Genomic DNA, 19,137 nt, shown 5'->3' on the forward strand with positions numbered 1-19,137 from the left:
ATGGCAAATTTACTTAAAACGATCCATGCAGCATTTACACTCAGCTGCAAAGCAACTTACTTTCCATTACATAGCATAGTTTAACGTTCAGCTTATTCTGTCATGCTAGTTTCACTTGACTTTGATTTCAAAATTTTTGTTTAAATCCATTATTAAATTCGAATGAATGATAATATTTGTTTTCCCTTTTGGCTTCAACCTTCATTCCATTTTCAACGAAACTTAATTTCCCATCGTGCTGAAACTTATATTTCTTTATAAACAACTTCCACTCAATCATCTATTTCCAGTTTTCATTTCTTTCGATTCTCTCTAAATATTTATTTGTGTTTTGTACTTGGTATCACATATGCTTCTTACTTCCTGCATCTGTTATGTGTTGGTGCACTTATATAACATTATAACATTTCGAATTCTGATCGTCAATGAAAACGTTATTATATTTATTTCATTTCGTCGTGTCTTGTCATTAAAATATCTTATTTGTCTCTTGAATTTTGTTCGTAGTGGATGAAATATTTGAAATACTTATAACGGAGATAATATAAGTATGGAATACGCACAAAGGAAAACGGTCTCGGCAGAAGTTGACTCTCTCACTTCAAAAGAACCACAATAACGGATTCCGTATTCAACACATCTTCTCAAGTTAGTTATCAAGTGCATATTTTCAGCGGTATGTTTCGCCATTGTATAATCTACCACAGCTGCATGGGATGGAGTACACGCCGTTTTTGCGGTTCTGCCCGAAAGAGTTATTTGCGAAGTGTTGTATTACTCTTCACTACTGTCCTGGTGTCGTATGGCTGCATAGCTTTTGTGTCTTTTCGAAAAGGTCTTTCACAGAGAGTAGACAGACTGTAGACAGTTTATTGGCCTCATCCTCTCTCTTCTTCACAATTGGAGTGGATAATATACTTTTGGGGTAGTTGTTGCTTAACCGTTCGTTATTGAGATTGCTCATTTTTTCGTGGTGTGTATCACAATCGCTTAATTATATTCTTTGCACGATTTTTTAGGCACTGAGCAATCCCTCTCTTTACAATGTATGGATGGTGGGAATTGAAGTTGAGGTATCGTCCAGTAAAAGTCGACTTGCAGTATACAGATGTCCTGAATCCATATTTGGTGCGTGTTATTAATACGTCCAGAAATACCAGCTGATTATATTTATCCCTTTCCATTGTGAAATGCATGGATGGCTTTATTGAGTTCACATGATCTAACAGCACTTTGACATCTTCCTGGTGGGGCCAGAGTATAAAGATATCATCAACATACCGTAGCTATAGCGTTGGTTTTAGTGGTGTTGATCTTAAAGCCAAATTCGCAAAGTATTCCATGTATATATTGGCTGTTGCCGGTGATAATGGCCAACCCATCGCTAAACCCTTTTGTTATCGATATATATCAGTGTCCATACTGAAGTAGGTAGTTTGTACACAGAAGGTCAAAATTTCCATCAAGTTTCTTATTGGTATACTAGTGCGTTCTTTTAGATGGGTGTCTGTCACAAATTTTTCTTGTATCACCGATAGCGCTTCAGCAGTTGGAACTTTCGTGAACAGACTTATCACATGTAGACTCACCATATGGCTGGATTCAATGGAGATATTCTTGATGAATTCTGTGAAGTGGGTGGAATTCTTCACGTACGATGTTGACTTTCCTGCTAATGGGCTGATTATATCCACAAGGAAGCGGCGGAACCTCTACAGCTCACGAAAGGTATTAATGGAATACCATCCTTGTGAAACTTAGGGAAACTGTACATATGTAGTAGTTAACTGTGGTGTTGAGTCAGTTGTATATACTTCATTGGTATAAAGTGATCTTTGTTCTTGATCAAGATATGTGACAACTTACTCTCAGTTTTCAGAGTTGGGTCTTTCTCTTCTTTCCTGTAGCTACCATGACTTTGCTGTAGCTACCAAGAGTTGCCAATTTTTCCGAGGAGTCAGACTTGTTCATCACGACTGCAGCATTTCTCTTGTCCGCTAGAATTATTATGATTCCATCATAATACTTCCAGCGGACAAGCATCGGGAACAGAATCAATAAATGGAAACTAAAATAACCGACAAAATGTTGGACTATACCCAAGGAAGTAATACTCATTCAAATTTCTATGTTCCAAATGAAATAATGCATTCTAACTGTACTCCATCTCTTTCACTCGCACAACTCATGTAATGGTTCAAACTAAAAACAGACCGATTCCGTCCCCGACCTTCATAAACACAAACGTACACACACACACACACGTACACATACACAACTACTCACACACAGATACACACACGCGCACACACAAGCACACGCACACACACACACACAGAGAGAAAATAACGAAAAATAGGGATAACAAACTGGAAGTACGTAGTTTAAACTAATTACACAAAATGTACGAAACATTACAAGTGCAAAACACTTTAACACAGAAATGGATGGACCGGTACCCTACGAAAATTATGACCATCAAAATAAAGGGCCGGACGTTACTCCTCAAATTAAAGTAAAATACCATAAATGGACACGAGAATAATATTTTTCATCCTACACTGTTATTTCACAGCAGTACACTACCCGTACATCGAAAAGAACAACGTTTCAGCTGTCAGTCCATTAGCCTGGGCCAGCCTTCTGTACTTCCTACATTTTCGGATTGTTGCATAAACTGGTTATGTAATTCCATTTCTTTCCATATGTGTGTACTATTGTCTTTACATCCCCACTTGAATTCTCCTACTGTTTATAATGTTTGGCATCACCTTTCTATTTTTTTTTTGTTCTCTGTATCAGCACTCTCCTTCATTTTGTCATCTATATTAGCATTACTTAATAATGTAGTCAGTAAATAAAGTCTCGTATATCTCTGTATGTACATGAGAAATTGTTGAACCAAAATCCTGAACACTATCCAATCCGGGATCTTTCCATTTCGATACTTTCTCGATCATCCCTTTCACTTTCTTAATTGCAGTTGTAAAATTTACTTGTTTCACTCAGTCTCCTTTTCTCTTTTAAATTCTCGCAACCATTTTACTTTTGGACTACATTACTCCAGATTTCTGTCCAGCATTTTCTTACTGCATCAGCATCCGGCATATCACTTACATAATGCATCTCCTCATAGTTCAGTTATTTATTGAATTTTCAGTCGTTGCTTTTTAGGAGTCTATTCTTCCAGCACTGACTTGTTTTCTGTTGGCATCAAGTATATTGTTTTAACTTACACTGTTTTGAATTTTTCCCTCAACATTTATTTAACTACCTGCAGTTCTTTGTGCCTCATGTAATTTCTTTGCAGTTCCTTCTTTTGCCTTTCGCTCAACCTCCTCTTTTCTATGATTCCATGTAGCTACCGAAATATTTATCTTGAAGTCTTTAGTTTAGTTCTCAATTCTTCATTCTCACCAGTCTGTCTTTTGTTTTCTTTTGGCTTTTAACCACAAGAATTTACACATCGAGAGAGAGAGAGAGAGAGAGAGAGAGAGAGAGAGAGAGAGAGAGAGAGAGAAAGAGAGAGAGCGAGAGAGCGAGAGAGAGAGAGAGTGAGAGAGAGAGAGAGAGAGAGAGACAGAGAGAGTGCGCAGTATATAAGGTTACGAAAACGCGTTATATTTTCAAACATGAATTTAGTTAACAGCTTCTCTATCTTTTTCAATACTTAGTTATTTTTCACTTTCGATTTCACTCAGAGCTGGTTACTCCTTCCTTTCAATCTTTTGTATATCATTTAGGTGCTTGTAGCAAGTTTCTTTTCTTTCTTCTGAAACACACTTTCCTTCCACGTCTGGGCAGCTGCTTATTTTGTCAGGGCTTATCAGCCCCAATACTAGTCCCTGTTGTTGCTCTGATTGATTATCTTCGTGCTCAGCATAGGCAAGTCCAGGTTCTTTCACTCTTGTAAAGATCTCCATTTTCAATGAGGATAGCCATTGTATTTCCAAGATTAGATTTTTCTGGTCTATAACATTTCTGCAACTTATTTTGATAGGTTCCTTTCTGTAATAGCATTCCATTACCGTTCAGCTGTTGTTTTAACTACATCTTGTGCTAATCTAGAAGTATTTGAATAATGACCAGGCCACTATGTTGCACGGTTGAGCACTTGCCGCGCAAGAGATTTTCACTCGTGATTTAGATTAAGTGAACATAGCTGCGATAATCTTTGTTTGGCATTATACATATAAAGAAAACTGTGATGATAAGTTTTAATCACCATTGTTGTTATCCTTTGGACGCCATCTTTTGGTGGTTACGAGACAAATTAAAGGAGTCTCTCCTACCGCCTTGGTAAACCTTTTCTCTATTAAAATGTTCCCTGCCGTTTTTGCTATCAGAGTATTCATTATTATAATTACTTGCACCCTAACCGTAATGGCTGCATTGGCAGCATTTCTAATGAAGAAATACTAGTTCTATGGCTGCCGACCATCCAGAGTTCACCCGCCCTTTAACGGGTGTTGTTTTTCATCCTGCAGTGTGACTGAATAGAAAGAAAAAACATCCACATCACAGAGCATGTTCTGTGGAGTAGCCAGTTTAGTTTAGTCGCCGAGGTCCAGACTTCCTGGATGTTGACCATAATTCACTCATTCAGATGTTATTTGATTTCACGCATTCGGTCATGGCGGCGGCAGCGAGACGGATGGCAATTACCCGAATAAATTAGATACGGGAGAGATGTAGTGGAGAAGAAGGGTGAAACGGGGAAGGGGAGGGAGAGAGAAAAGGAAAGAGAGGAATATATACTTTATAGCGTAATCTGATTGCGCCCCAAAATGCATTATAAATATCACTCTGTTTGGGAACGAGAGATAGATAGTGCGATAGAAAGATAATTATATAGTTAGTTAAAATTTTTACGACTTCAAACAAATGCAAAAATATCGTTACGCCGAGATTGTAAAACGAATGGCTGAAACAGTGTGGTGAAGTTTACAGTCCTATATGGAAACACAAAAGCAGTAAAAACAACTGAAATATACAATTGTATGATTTCTAATTGAATAATATTACGTTTGATAATATTCTGTGTAATAAAAATTATGAATCAATATTGAAAACATGGCCTAAAAATACGATCAATAGAACTCGATACTTTTTTTACTCTCTTATATAAAGCAGCGATTGAATCAGGAGTAGCAGACTTTAGGATATTGTTTTTAGTAGTAACTTGCCCCTAAAAAACAAAATTTCACTTACGATTACTACGACTGATAAAATAAATAATAAATGAAATGATATTCATCGCCGTGATCAAAGGATATTCATAGCATTACTTCTTAGAAATAGTCTGCTGCATCTTTCCTTTGCTTCTATTTTCACCGACAAATACTATACAATGGAATATACAAAGAAGGAAAATGAAATTAACGAAAGAAAAGATATATTATAAAATCAGCAACAGGTAGGAAAAACAACATCTAACAAAGAAAAGGCTGTGACTCGGCATAATGAAATTATTGCTTCTATAAGACTTTCTATTAATCTAAATATAATCAATAACAAACAAATGTTGAATGTGGTAAAGATAAAAACAAAATAATATTAAATAAAAATGCAAGCGCAGCGGCGACGACATGAACGACAGTGATAGACAAGATAAGCTAACTTTGAGTCTAAAGGTGAGCAACTAATTCAACTTTGAGCCAGTAATACATCAAAATGTGTAGCTGATTATAATATACTTTCTCTGTATTTCTAAATGTTTTTCAGCGGGTTTTTTGCCATTCATTTTTATTTTAAGCAACAAGTACAAATTAAAGAATGCAGATCAGGAAAGAAAAAAATACGTAGATTATATTTTTTTAAATATACATTTCAGTAATTTCATTATCAATCTATAATAAGTTTACTTCCTATAGTATGTGCGATACAAGAGACGTGCAATTGTGTCTTTAAATTCAATGTTTCCATGGAAGCAATACATTCTAATTTTGTAAAGGAAAACCAGATGTACTGCCTGTAATATCAAAGGTGTTATAGAAAATAGCAATATATTATCGTAAGGGGAAACATCCAGTCAAGGTGTCGTTCTTAATTCTACTACTTGCAGTTTGTTTATAACGGTACATATTACCATGCTATGGTATAAAGAATTTACTTTCCGTAACGACGGTAAATGCAATAACATATTGGAATTACAATAGATTTGATAAACGTTAGATTCATTTATTTAATGCTATTATTCTTAATGTAACGATTTTATGTTCATTGTCTGGAACCGATATAAGTAAGCATATCATCAACATTAGTTGTACGCCATGTGATATACAAACCGCACATCAGAAATAGTTTAAGCAAGGAACAGGAAAAATGCATCAACACCGTTATTTATATACATGTTTATTTCCCCTTTGCTAGCAATGGCGTAGGAATAAAATTCTATCATTTATTGAAGTTGATTAAATAATTCATTGGAAGTCCATACTGCCTTCTTTTCAACTAGCTACGCACTTCACTGCCAATAGTATGATGCAACATACTCAACTGAAAATATATTTGCACACACACACACACACACACACTTATGCACGCCGACACACGCGCACACACATTAATAAAGACGTACACACACATACACGCACATATATATATATGTACACATACACACAAACTGTTATTAATCCCAACAAGTAGTAGGGCAGAGAAAATGAACTTACAGTTGAAAATTCACAGAGAATATATGGTGATTTCATTTTTAAATATGTATATATAAATAAATACAAATACGTGTATATATAATAACAGCAATTTTATATTAATCTGAATGGTGATTCCATACTTTTGTAAAGCACACACTTATTTTTTATTCATCGAGAAATATAGTATTGAGAGTGACTTCGAAATTTCCACCAGCTAAACCATCATCTGACAGTATGTATCTGTCGATGCATGTGTGCGTCTATACATATATATATATATATATATATATATATATATATATATATATATATATATATATATATATATATATATATATATATATATATATATATATATATATATATATATATATACATATATATATATACATATATATATATATATATATATATATATATATATATATATATATATATATATATATATATATATATATATATATATATATATACATATATATATATATATATATATATATATACATATATATATACATATATATATATATATATATATATATATATATATACATATATATATATATACATATATATATATATATATATATATATATATATATATATATATATATATATATATATATATATATATATATATATATATATATATATAAAACAGAATTAAATTCGTAGATTTTGGAACATCGAAGAAAGCGTTTTAAAATGCACATACACAGTTATTTTAACTTGTCTTACCTCATCATACATCATAATGAATCAGTTCATTGTATAGTCACGAGCTCAATAAGTAAAGGCTACGACTGTTAAACTCCATTGTTTGGCAGATATCATAATCTGCACACCAGAAATGTTTGTTCTATCTCTTATCTGTATATCATAAGAAGTTCTATTTTATTTTATCATACCTGCTATACAATTTCTAAATTTCCTTCTTCTTTTGCATATTGACATACGCATTGATTCACGTCATTTACATATAAATCCATCCACACTCACACGCACACAACTATACTTAATATAACTATATATATATATGTATGTATATATATGTATGTATGTATGTATGTATGTATGTATGTATGTATGTATGTATGTATGTATGTATGTATGTATATATATATATATATATATATATATATATATATATATATATATATATATATATATATATATATATATATATATATATATAGATAGATAGATAGATAGATAGATAGATAGATAGATAGATAAAGGTATTGCTAATATACACTTTAATACAGCTGATCTTTAACAGACAAGGATACTATTATTTGAGTCCAGGAAGACAATTCCTCAAGCTTCTTTATTCTCGCACCTGTTATTTATTACAAGCGAGAAAATAGCTCCTGCCATGTTGGCCTCAAAACTATTACACCACCTGGTTTCCTTGTGTGTGGGATTGCCTCGGTGGTGCATACTCATTGCCAAGGATGACAGAAGTTAACCACGCTTTGAATAAAATATGGGCTGCAACAAGTATTTTGCTGAATAGCAGAGATCTTTCTCTCACTTGCTTGGCCTTAAACTGTTGAGCATGTCCCTTAGTGACAATATGTGCATCTCTGATTAAGAGCAGGAGTAGAAGGGGAGCACCATAGCTGTGTGTTGAGAGAAATTATTTTGCAGATTGAATAATTCCCCTCTGGGAACATGAGCGTTTCATTCATCATCCTTAAGCAAACCCTATTCAAGGACGTTTTTTGCAGATTGGTTACTTGACCTCACGAAAATTCTAACTGGGCTTTACATGCTAAAACATGCGCTGCTTATCTTCATATAAGATCACCATGTCACGCATATATGGCTGTGATGCATGTGCCTAGTGTACCCTTATGAGACGGGTAGTCATGATGGGTATAGTGTGCTTGGTATATTTGTACTCCAGTGTCACTTTGATGGCATACATTGATCTCCGACGCAATGATAATAATAGTAATAATAATAATAATAATAATAATAATAATAATAATAATAATAATAATAATAATAATAATAATAATAATATTTAAAGGATTGGTGCTACACCTCCAGAAATTAAAGAAACAATACGAAAGGTGAGACTGTTACCGAACGAGCAATATTTCGACATCTCGTGTGTCTTCCACAAGTTCAGAATAAACATCTCAATCTACTTCATTTTGGTAATATTTAAAGGATTGATGCTACTCCTGCAGAAATTAAAGAAATAATAAGAAGAGTGCGACTGTTATCGAATGAACAATATTTCAACATCTCGTCTTATTGTTTCTTTAATTTCTGGAGGCGTGGCATCAATCCTTTAAATATTACCAAAATGAAGTAGATAGAGACGTTTATTTTCAACATGTGGAAGACACACAGTAGTCAGTATATCTCACAGCACATTTGGGCAAACAGCCTTGGAGCGAAAATAATGGAAACCGTTGTGTGAAATGGTGCAAGGGACTTTCTTTCATTTTGAGCATTAAGAGTCTTAGGAGTGCAAGATAACCGATAAAAGTGTTTGCATACCACCTGCACTGCCTGGCAGTCTCCTTACTTGCAACTCTGTGGGCGGGGCACATTTTCAAGTCGTCAGTGGGACTCAATTGTCACATTTGACATAATCATTATAACTGCAAATGAAAGTGTAGGTTGTCGGATCCCGATACGTCGAAACCTACGGTAGAGTCCATATATATATATATATATATATATAAAAGTTGAAAAAAACACACATTACTTTTACCGGTTTTAAGATTATATTAGAGCCATGATAATAAAGATATATAATTTTCTATAAAATAAGGTTTTGTTCTTTCAACATAATTGGAGTAAGGACTAGTTTCGCATTGCTCATCAAACTGCGAGTTGAAAAAGATATATTACTATATATTTCTATAAAGAAACTGAAGTAAAGGGGAGGTAAATCTGTAATTGTATTTTATTTTATTAATTTTTTTTCATGTTCACTACTTTATTCTAGCTTATATCTTACATTAGATGAGGGTTAGTCCTTTATTTTTAGTATGTGTTCATATCTATTTCTGATTTATATTTTTTGATAAAAAGAGATTTCTTTATTCAGGCTTACTTGTGTTGATTTACAGAATGCAAGTTGATAAGATTGGAAAATTACGAATTCTGGTTGTAATCGTTCTGCCCATTCGTCAATGTGTTGACTGAGGCGTATTTAGCGATATTATGGGGAGGAAATTTGTTGTCTGTGGACCGTACATCTGTTTCGGATCGAATTTCCTGTTGATCCAATATAATTTCGATGGCAGCCCGAGCATCTGATTATGTAAATGAGGTTTTTGGAGGCGCAGATGAAGTTAGAGTTGATTTTGAATATTTGTCCTTGTCTGAAATGGAATTCCGACCCTTCCAACAAATTGGCACATGTATATACTGAAGTGTGACATTTACGAGAGACCTCTGCAGGATTACTTGGAAAGAGGATGACAATCATGGTTTTTCCCAGTCGAAGTTGGCTGTAGAGGATTCCCTGCCCAATCAGTATGGAAGAGGCTTATAGCTATTTGAATGTGAAGAAAGGCAAGCAGGGTGGCTGTGAACAGGATGCAAGAGGCAGCAGAGAGAAGCACTTGCTGGTTATGAACTGTCAGAGAGGAGTTAAACTGGAAGTTAGGAGGAGATGCTGAACACCAAGGTGAGGGCGTTACCGCTAGGGTATACAGAGCCGATGATCATTTGATAACGTCTTATATAATCAGATCCTCCTGGCCTAATATCCACCGTCTGTGGCGAATGGAAAGGAAACACCTTCTTCTAGGTATTATCAACATATTATTATTATTGTTGTTATTATCATTATTATTATTGTTATTATTATTATTATCTTTAATTATTTTTATTATCGTTATTATTATTATCATTTTAAATTATTTTTATTATCATTATTATTATTATTATTCTTTAGTTATTATTATTATTCTTTAGTTATTATTATTATTACCATTATTATTATTATTATCATTATTATTATCATTATTATTATTATTATTATTATCATCACCCTTATTAGGTGCAAGAGTGGCTGCGTAGTAAGTAGCTTCCTTACCGACCACATGGTTCCGGGTTCAGTGAGTTGATTTGGTAGACAGAACATGAAAGATGCCCGTCGTATATACGTATATATATGTATATGTGTGTATAAGTTGTTGTGTCTGTGCCCCCCCCCCCCCAACATCGCTTGACAACATATGCTGGTGTGTTTACGTTCCCTTAACTTAGCGGTTCGGCAAAAGAGACTGATAGAATAGATACTTGGCTTACAAATAATAAATCCAAATGTCGATTTGCTTGACTAAAGGTGATGCTCCAGCATGGCCGCAGTCACATGAATGAAACAAGTAAAAGATCGTTAAAGATTATTATTATTATTATTAGTATTATTATTATCATTATTATTATTATTGTTATTATTATTATTGATATCATTGTTGTTTTTGTTGTTACTGATATTTTATAGGATGCGTAGTGAAAAGGTGAAAAGACAGTGTGACAATTATATGTGAGCAGGATATTATCAGAGAGACCCTGGAATAATATTACATATTCAGAAGGCAAGGTGAGAAGTAAACGACCAAAAATATGGTGCATATTATGATTTATGTTAAAATCCTGGACAGTTTCATATTCTACACATTTATAAAGTTGTACATGAATCTATATGCATATTATTTACTGTTTTATTAGATACAAAATAAATCGAAATGCACACAAGTACGCAAGCAAATGAACGTACATGCATAGAATAAAAAAAAAAACGGAAACAAACACACACATATGAACAGAGAGGCTCAAGTATATATATGTGTGTGTGTGTACGCATGCGGGCGTGTGTGTATCCATCCAAATTCTTGTACTGAGTACATATATGTCTCTTTAAAGAAACAGAGAAGAGTAACAAAGAAATAGAGACAGAAAGAGAGAGAGAGAGAGAGAGAGAGAGAGAGAGAGAGAGAGAGAGAGAGAGAGAGAGAGATGGGGGAGACCAAGAGAATGAAGAACATGTGATATGTTCGTTGATTATAAATAATATAGTTTGATATTTCAGGAAGCGTATTTATTTCATCATGACATTCGCCAAATCTTACATGTTATTCATTATCTAAATGATCCTTATATAACTAGAAATAAGCGAAATCTAGTTATTCGTACACTTATTTACATATTAAAAATAGAAAATATTATCAACTTAGATATAAATATATGCATGTTTTGATCATTTTAATTTAATTTATAAAATAACAGATATAACAATATATCATGTCCTGATCAATCAATATTTCGGAATTGCTGTTACATAACACTATTTAAATTCATACTTTGGAATATATGTGTTAAATATTTTGATTCAGTTGCAGGCCAGGAAAAAGAAAATATATATGTGTAAACATGAAATTATGATTATGTTTAGAAATATTAAATCTGAAACTTGTTAACAACATGAAATTCTTCAGCTTGTAACATTAAGCATACATATAAATAGGCATTCACGCACACGCACCTAAGCAAACGCACACTCATTCTACTTCTCTCCCATCTCTTTCTCTATTATATGTTAAATAGCAGGACATCTAGGCGTTTCCGGAATGCGTTTAATTCCCTGAAATTCTGGATTTCTTTTGTAAGGTATCAAAAAGCTGCGATTCCAAGATTTATGTATACACGATCGTAAGGTATCAGATCGCAGTTAAGAAACTGTTGGTTAACCTAGTGTAAAGCAGTTCGTGTATTAGGATATATCTTTTTACTAATATTACCTATTCAAACGTTCTTCCTTATATAAATTCGGATCTAGTTCTTTTCATTCGCAGAATATGCATTTTTTAAAAGGAAACAACAAATCTGAAAATCGACTATAATAAGGTCTCATTGCATTGCATTGAATGTATGATGTTGTGGAGAAAAAAAATTGGAGAAAAAACTTACTGAGGTTTAATAATCGAAAAACGGTATTTTTAGCCAACAGCGAGATACGAATTTTCTGCGTTTGGCGGCCAGGTGTCACTTTAAGGCTGTATCATGTTAAATTTAGTTTTGCGTCTGACCTGTTCAACGTAGGTTTCTAAATAAACAGAAATACCTAATAAAATCAACATGCGTCATCTTACTGTTTATTTTGTCTCCTCCATTGATTGTGTGTTTCTGTCACTTTTTAAAATTTGTTATATTGATATTTCTGCATGTGTTTCCTTTATGCGTACTTCACCATTATATATACCTGCTATGTATTTATGTACATCATTAATATATCAGCGCATGTGTGCGTGTGAAAAAGGGACGTCTATCTCCAAAATTCCAAAGTTGAGTAACGTTTTCATGTTTGGATTTCTAAGCTACGATAAGAATAACACTGGTCAACAAAGAATTTCACCCAAGGAAAAGAATACCTGTATCTTATATGTTTTTGCATGATTAAATCAAAAATAATGTCAAATTCTCTGTACCACCTACAGTTTCTCTGTTCCACGATATCCCTCTCAGTTCCTGTTACGTGGGCAAAATTTCAGTTAAGCTGTTGAAAAGTGAAGCTAGCGGTTTACGAAATACACCTAATTAAAATTTCTATGAATAGAATTAACCTAGTAAAATCATAAATCCTGCTATCTGAGTCAATGAGTCTCAAAAATATAAAATGAAAAATATGTAAAAATACAAATACACATAAAAAAACCATAGATAAATTCTAACAAATAGAAATACAAAATAATATGTTATATACTAACACACAGAAAAATTAGAACAAAACACGCGTGGGAAATCAAGAAAGACAACGGTCGCACAGACAACAGTGAACCACAACACAGGCTGGGGTTGTCATGGTAACAAGCTGCTAATGCGACGTTGTCTGTTGATTGGCTAAAATTACCCAAATTTCCCAAGTTTAATTCCAAATATCATGAGAGTTTTTCATTTAAGAGACAAAGTAATTGGTTGATCATGATCAAAATTCAGAGTTGCATCGATACACCAAAATTGAAAGTTATCTGAGAAAAATTAATGGGGGCTCATTTTACGAAAGAGAAAGACTAGATCCATAAATTCCAGCGTACATTTCCCATCTTAACCTGTAGACAGGGGAGATCTTGTGGCTTCAACTTCTTCCTATAGATCAATCTGTGAGAAGAGCATAGAATGTTGGGTTATTACGAGGAGAAATAAAGTTACCAACAAGTACTCGAAACTTACACCTTTTTCACATTTTCCAAACACTCTGTAGCGCTAATCCTGTATATACACAAACAAGTTGCCCGAACGACTTTAACAGTGACAAACACACACACACACACACACAACAATACACACTCGTGCGCACACATAGATACATATATCCACAGAAATGAAAAGCAATGAATGTGTGCATGAGTGTGTGTTGTGTGTGTGTGTACGTGCGCGCGCGCGTGTGTGTGCTGTTCACTGGTAAAACTTCATGCTGCATCACTTTTGTGAAATTTTGTTAGTGAAAGGTCGCTGTTTCAAAATGAGGAAAATAAATTGACTAATGAAATTTTAATGCTGAAATGAAACTGGTACTACTTAAATACAGGCGTCTCTGAACAGTACGACTCAAATACAGGAGATTGGTAGATAACATTTTAAAAATACGCTGTGTGGACGTGTAATGACACCTTATTAGCCCTAAAATTAACCCTAAACTATAGCCCTAAAATTAACCCTAAACTATAGCCCTAAAACCTAACTCGAAAACTAACCCTCCTCTTCATATGGTTGCATCAGGATCTCTGTGTTTAAGTAGTTCCGTGACCAAAGTTTTTTGTGTGTTCTTGAATGACTTACAAATGTCTTCAACGCTGCAATTGTTTTTGTTTCAGCATACGGTCCCAGATCAAGTCACTTGCTATGCAAGTATATCTCCGTAATTTTATAATAAGTCACTGTGTATTATTGCCAGCAATGACTTTAGGCTCTCCAAAATTGTAATTTCTAAACAGAAATAATCAAGGGCAGTGAGTGGGTTTGAGAAAAATTCATAATTTTTCAAATCTTGCTTTTTATAGCATATAAATGTATTTATGGGGTAAAAATATTGAAAAAAAAAAGCATCAATACTTGCGGTAGTGATAAAGAAATGAGCAGGCTTATCTTTGGATGTGCTAGAAAGAACAGCAAAACAACCTTTAAATAACTCATATTTCCATCTGAAAATATTGAAATTTAAAAAAGATTTTTTACCGAAAATGCTCTCCCTTATGGTTTTGATGTGCAAGAACAAATTAATCAAAATAGTTCGCAAATAGTTTGGTGAGGAAGGGGTTGTAAAAAAAGACGTGTTTTCAAAACTTTTTTCATGCAAGTATGCCTCTCCCCCCATCATTTCGAAGGCTGTGTTTAAAAAAATGGGGAACATCCTTAAAACCATTTTCCCCACAAATTTCTTTTTAACCGTAATCTATGCGGCTTGAAAGTGATTTGTATAAGTTTTAAAAGATACTCATCTTTTAAAAAAATATGTGGAAAATAAAAACAGGTCATATGAATTTTTCGACACTCCTCTCTCCACAGCCTTGGAAAAATTATTTCCAATAAGTCCCTATATACCGTGAAGCCACAATATCTAAGCGGTATTTGTAGAAAAGTTTGATAAAAAGTATCCATTTGTATGGATGATATGAAACAACAAATTCGGGGACGTATACATCTGTAGTAATGCCCTTTTATTTATACGATGTTTCCATTTCATGCGTATTTCATTTATTGTTTGCAATGTTCTCTCTCCTCTCTCTATCACTGCTGAATTGAAATCTCGATTTTGCTTTGAGGGGAAGGTAAATCTGGGCAAACTGCTTCTCCCTGTGTTATTAGACTACCAGGATGTTTGTTTGAAAAAGAGAGATTATGACTGTGATAAAAATAATGAAAGTAATATTTACTAAGCAAGTGAGCACTATTATGCAGACAAACTATTAGATGTAATATATAAAAAAATTATTAGAACTGGAAATCAAATGTGAAAATATCAAAGGGCCAGCAGAAAACCGTCTGTAGAGTGATCTTTCTGGTAGTATATATAAGGATCTGTATTCGTTTTATCCTATATGTGTGTGTGTGTGCGTATATATGCATACATATATACATACATATATATATATATATATATATATATATATATATATATATATATATATATATATATATATATATATATATATATTTATATCTATATATGCGCACAAGCACACACATTGGATAAAATGAATAAAGATCCTCCCCGAGTTACATAGGATTCATGGGCCTAGAGCGTACCTATTCCCGAACTGGACGGGACGCGTTTCAGTCGTAGGATTACTCATTTCCCCAGCTGAGTGTATTAGAGCAACATGAAATGAAATGTTATATTCATAAACACAACGAGTTGCCCGGTCCAGTAATGGAAACCACAATCTTACACTAACCACCAAGTCACGCGCACCTTCTAATGCCTATCTACCCTCCTACCTGCCTACAAACTTTTTACGCACAAAATATATATACATATATATATACGTCAAGATCACCAGCATTCTACCTCCCACACACAGCCCCTCGTTCCCGATCACCATTTGTTATCTCCCCCTTTCTTAGCTCTCCGGAAATAAGAATTTCTAACTTCCGGTCAGCCATTGTTATGATCAGCCATTATTATGATTGACCGTTGACTGAACACTGTTCAATTCTTTTTCTCCGTGTTTTTCTCCTTGTCTCCGTATTCTTTCTGTTGAAGAGCGTAGCTCGAAACGTCAAAAACTTTCCGTATTCCCGAGCGTCATACTAATATATACTTTTGTTATTTACACCACCTGTCCTCGTCTGTTGTTATTATTTGTATATTCTCCCATATATATATATGTACATATGCATGTATATATATATATATATATGTATATATATATATATATATATATATATATATATATATATATATATATATATATATATATATATATATATATATATATATATATATATATATACATACATACATATATGTGTGTCTATGCATATATGTGTGTGTGTGCGTGTGTCTGTGTGTATATAAATTACTGCGTTTTCCTTTATATTTATGCAGACTATAGACTGGTAAACTGTATGTTGCCAGACATTCAGTTGTTCTTCATATTTTATCTATTTTATTCTTTAACTTAAACAATCACAATCCGCTATTAATATCAAAGCGCTACAGAATTTACAAAGAAAAATAGCAGACAATAATCGATCTATAATCAGCCACAATCAATAATGCAACAAGATTTTTTGAGTTACCATTCAAAATTGCTCTTTTCCGTCAAACCAATATAGCATTCGTTATTTGGGAAATTGTTTAAAATACTTTTCAGAAGTTATGAATGTGAATTCCCGAACTGCCAAAATGGTATTAATCTAGCCATTATAACATAGTTCAATCAGGGCGTCTTTTAATCAGGAACCTTTCCTATTTTTACTTTATTTTATTTTATCATATTTCGGTGAGCGTACAAGCTTTTAACCACATTTGTACATCTCGGAAGTTTTGAATAATTCTGTGCCGAATGTTTATTAAAAACCGTAACACGTATATTTTTCCAATTTCCTAAACATCAATGAAATATCACTAGAAATATTTACAAGCGAAAAAGAATCCGAGGATAATTGCTTCTGTAACATCCCTTGCATATTTCCTATTTTGCTAAATCTTTGTAACAAAATATTTAAGAGATAGATTTCTTATTCGTTTTGTTTCTCTCATTCCAGAATTCATCATCTGCATTGACTCAATGAACTTCAACTTAAAGTATAATTCTTTGAATTCTTAACAATATGAGGAATCAACATGACTTCATTCTGTGATTCTCAGAAATAGGAAGAGAAAAAAAAATCAAGGAATGCACGAGAAAATTGAATTTTCTCTGCGTAAGTCTTGAGCTTGAATAATCGGTGTTGAAATGTTTTTCGTTACTAAATTGCATTTCTTTGCTTCCAGTTCAATAAACATGCTATTGTTTAACAAAACGATAATTACTAATTCGAACATATTTTCCATGACAATTACCATTTGTCAATAGATTTTTTCCATTATTTGCCTAAATTTTCCACCCAACATCTAAACCAAACACACACACACACACACACACACACACACACACACACACACACTCACACACACACGCACACCCACACACTCACCCCCCCCCCCCCACACCCACACACCCACACACACACTTACACACACAAACATCCTGATTTTATATACAGATGAGTTCACGCATATTCCGCTGCGAAAAATATCTCTTCTCACCTACGTTATTCAAGATTGCAATAACTATGCAGAAATACTTCACTCTGCTCATGTGCCTATTTATAAATTCTGAGTAGAATTTGTTTGACAATATCTATGGGGAAACGCGTTGTATGATGAAACTTGACGAAAGCCTTGCACACTTTTACTGTTGCATTCACAGTTTTTTTTTGCATGTGTCAGATACTTATTTCATTATTATTTCTGAAAACCTTAACTGATCCAGATTGTCATTTAAGTATTAACTCACAAAATTGTATCAATTATCATTGATATAAATGAAAATCTATAACCTGGATATAGCAACTGAAGGTTGTGAAGTAATTATCCAGATTTATCCTCTTTCTCTTTGATCCTCAAAGACATTCAAATCATCAGGACAGCAGACAACTCTGACGGCACATATTTGTTTCTTGCGTGTCCATATCAACAATATGCGGCCTCTTGTTCCTTACATTTAATAGATGTTTTGGTAGGATAGTTTCACAAATATCTCTTGTGTTGATGATTGTGTATGTATTCAATATCAAGAGAATATACTATATTTATTCTAGGGCAATAGTTTTTTTTTATTTCTGAATGACTGTTTTTAGAAAGTGTAGAGTCACATAGGGCGGTAGTAACTAGATGATATTTTGGGAGAGCTGCCAATCACGTGCGATATCTTCCTCAGAGATATTACATAATCTACATCTTTTGTTGCATCTTGGAGATTCAAATGTTTCAGACTTTCTATTGTTTATTAGATATAGTGTTGCAATATCCTGTTCTTGAACTGCAAATCCAATACCTGCGAAATATGATGCAATATAGAGGTCACGAGTCCAAGAAAGGTTGCGTTTCATGTCAAAATTAGTGTCATCTTCAAGTCTTCGCGAAATTTGCATAAACTATTTTTGGAATGCTGACCGTTTCACAACCATATCTTCTTTGAGGTATGTTAGTCCGGTTTTGGAGGTTATGGAAGATCACCAGGAAGAGATTGTCTGCGGTGTAGCTCATTGTTGACAAGCAGGATATTGTAGTATTCACTTTTCTGCAATAAGTTAATGTTTTTTTGCTTTTTGTTGCTGCTGTTCAGCAAGTGCTGTATGAGATATCATTTGACATTCAGAGGCCATCTGCGCTGATGTCAAAACTCCACCTCTTTCGTCTTTTTGATAGAAAATGTCGAGATCACTATTTCTGCGGATATCT

Source organism: Octopus bimaculoides, chromosome 3 (genome assembly GCF_046866305.1).
Source record: "Octopus bimaculoides isolate indiv1 chromosome 3, ASM4686630v1, whole genome shotgun sequence".
Classification (NCBI taxonomy): domain Eukaryota; kingdom Metazoa; phylum Mollusca; class Cephalopoda; order Octopoda; family Octopodidae; genus Octopus; species Octopus bimaculoides.